The sequence below is a fragment of the Babylonia areolata genome, chromosome 30 (genome assembly GCF_041734735.1).
Source record: "Babylonia areolata isolate BAREFJ2019XMU chromosome 30, ASM4173473v1, whole genome shotgun sequence".
NCBI classification, from domain to species: domain Eukaryota; kingdom Metazoa; phylum Mollusca; class Gastropoda; order Neogastropoda; family Buccinidae; genus Babylonia; species Babylonia areolata.
The window spans coordinates 20518285-20520864 of record NC_134905.1 but is presented as its reverse complement, the minus strand read 5'-3'; the positions used below and the strand labels follow the sequence as shown (position 1 = coordinate 20520864).

Below are 2580 nucleotides of genomic sequence, written 5' to 3'. Positions count from 1 at the left end.
TTTGGCCACTGATATGAGTACACCAATGCTTTGCAAATTTTGAGATAGAAACTCAAGGTCACGTTAGCGTGTCTTTTTGCCAGAGTATTATCCATCCTACAGTTGGATTCGTTGCTGTTGTTGTTTGTTTGTTTGTACTGTTTTTGGTTTGTTTTTGTGTTGCCTTTTTTTTTTTTTTTTTGGGGGGGGGGGGGGGGGGGGGGGGGTTGTTGTTTTGTTGTTGTCTGGTGTTTGTTTTTTTGTGTTTTTGATTGAGTGCACATCACAAGTGAATTTTTGCCTCTCTTGTTCTATGATCTTATTTCATATTATTCATATTATACGACTGATTCATATACGCATGATTTCAGAGTTACCCGGCCGTTTCACACATAATCATGCTTGTGACAATGTTTCTGTCTTCAGTTCAGTCCATTCAGACGTGGGCCTACCAACGCACATTTCAGCACACTCACACACAGAGACGTATGCGCAGCCACATACACATTGCTTTTTTTTTCTTTTTTCTTTTCTTCTTCTTTCTTTCTTTCTTTTTTGTCAAGGACAGATAATGTGAGCTTTCCACTTTTGAAAATGATTGTCGACTTTGAGGGTATCTTTTTCAGTTTTTCTTTTTGTTTTGTTTATTTTGATGTGTGAAATACTGTGAAAGAAGTACAATGAGATATGAGAGGGGGGAAAAAAAAGAAGAAAAAAAAAGAAAGAAAAAAAAAGGCACCAGGGGGATTCGAACCCTCGACCTTCTGCTTACTAGGCAGACGCTCTAACCAACTGAGCTATGGCGCCAGCTGAAATAATGGGTCTTGCAAAACATTGTATAGGCTATGGAACACTCAAAAGCACTGCTTCTTCACGAACAGTTAATGTGAAACCTTTCTAGCATTATCGTTTTCTTCTTAATTCCCTCTTCTGCACAATTGTAAACTAAGCAATTGAAATCCTTCTTCTTGTTCTTCTTCTTGTTCATGTTTGCGCTTTCATGTCTGTGAAACTGCATGTTTGCTGAATATATGTTGTGCATGTGTGTGTGTGTGTGCCAGTGTGTGTGTGTCTGTGCCATGTGTGTGTGTGTGTGTGTGTATGTGCCATGTGTGTGTGTGTGTGTACGTACGTACGTGTGCGTGCGTGCGCGTCTGTATGTCTGTTTACATTTATTTGCTTATTTGTTTATTCACTTATCGTCATTATTATCTTTTTTTAGTTTATTCATTTATTTCTTTTTTTTTTTCTGTTCCCACAATTTATTTTATTTCACTGTCTGTAAATCAGTATATATTATCTGCTTATCTTTTGGTGGTGTATAATGTTATCCATTTGTTTGTTTATTTATTTATGTATTTATCTGTTGATTCATTGATTGGTTGATTGACATGATGTATCCATTACTGATATACTTCTTTTTCTTTCTTTCTTTCTTTCTGTTTTTTCCCCCCACAATGTTTGACTATAAGCGCCGTCGGGTTGTACTACTGGTTATGCAGCAATCTGCTTAGCAGTTTCAGTTTCAGTTTCAGTAGCTCAAGGAGGCGTCACTGCGTTCGGACAAATCCATATACGCTACACCACATCTGCCAAGAGGCAGATGCCTGACCGCTTCGCAGACGTAGTGTAGCGTACATGGCCGGATTTGTCCGAACGCAGTGACGCCTCCTTGAGTGACTGAACTGAACCGAACTGAACTAAACTGAACTGTTCTTGTTCTGTTGTACTTGGAGTAGAAAGGACTGTTGTACTGGGGCTAGTGAGGTCTGTTGTACTTGAGGAAGTAAGGACAGTTGCACGTGTATCTGTAACCGTTGTACTTGGAGTGGAAAGGACTGTTGTACTGGGTTAGTGAGGTCTGTTGTACTTGAGGAAGTAAGGACACTTGTACTTAATTGTAGCTGTAACCATTGTACTTGGAGTGGAAAGGAGTGTTGTACTGGGGGTAGTGAGGTCTGTTGTACTTGATGAAGTATAAGGACAGTTGCATGTGTATCTGTAACCGTTGTACTTGGAGTAGAAAGGACTGTTGTACTGGGTTAGTGAGGTCTGTTGTACAGGACTGTTGTACTTGAGGAACTGGTATAAGGACAGTTGTACTTGTATCTGTAACCATTGTACTTGGAGTAGAAGGGACTGTTGTACTGGGGGTAGTGAGGTCTGTTGTACTTGAGGAAGTATAAGGACAGTTGCACGTGTATCTGTAACCGTTGTACTTGGAGTGGAAAGGACTGTTGTACTGGGGGTAGTGAGGTCTGTTGTACTTGAGGAAGTAAGGACAGTTGTACTTAATTGTAGCTGTAACCATTGTACTTGGAGTGGAAAGGACTGTTGTACTGGGGCTAGTGAGGTCTGTTGTACTTGAGGAAGTAAGGACAGTTGTACTTAATTGTAGCTGTAACCATTGTACTTGGAGTAGTAGAAAGGACTGTTGTACTGGGGCTAGTGAGGTCTGTTGTACTTGAGGAAGTATAAGGACAGTTGCACGTGTATCTGTAACCGTTGTACTTGGAGTGGAAAGGACTGTTGTACTGGGTTAGTGAGGTCTGTTGTACTTGAGGAAGTAAGGACACTTGTACTTAATTGTAGCTGTAATCA

The 2580-nt window shown here is 40.3% G+C and overlaps 1 non-coding gene across 1 annotated transcript; it reads right to left on the bottom strand.

Moving 5' to 3' along the window:
* Positions 1–712: 712 nt before the first annotated feature.
* Trnat-agu (transfer RNA threonine (anticodon AGU)) lies at positions 713–786 on the bottom strand. Its single transcript has one exon. It is a non-coding gene; the product is annotated as a tRNA-Thr (tRNA).
* Between the last annotated feature and the right edge of the window lie 1794 nt (positions 787–2580).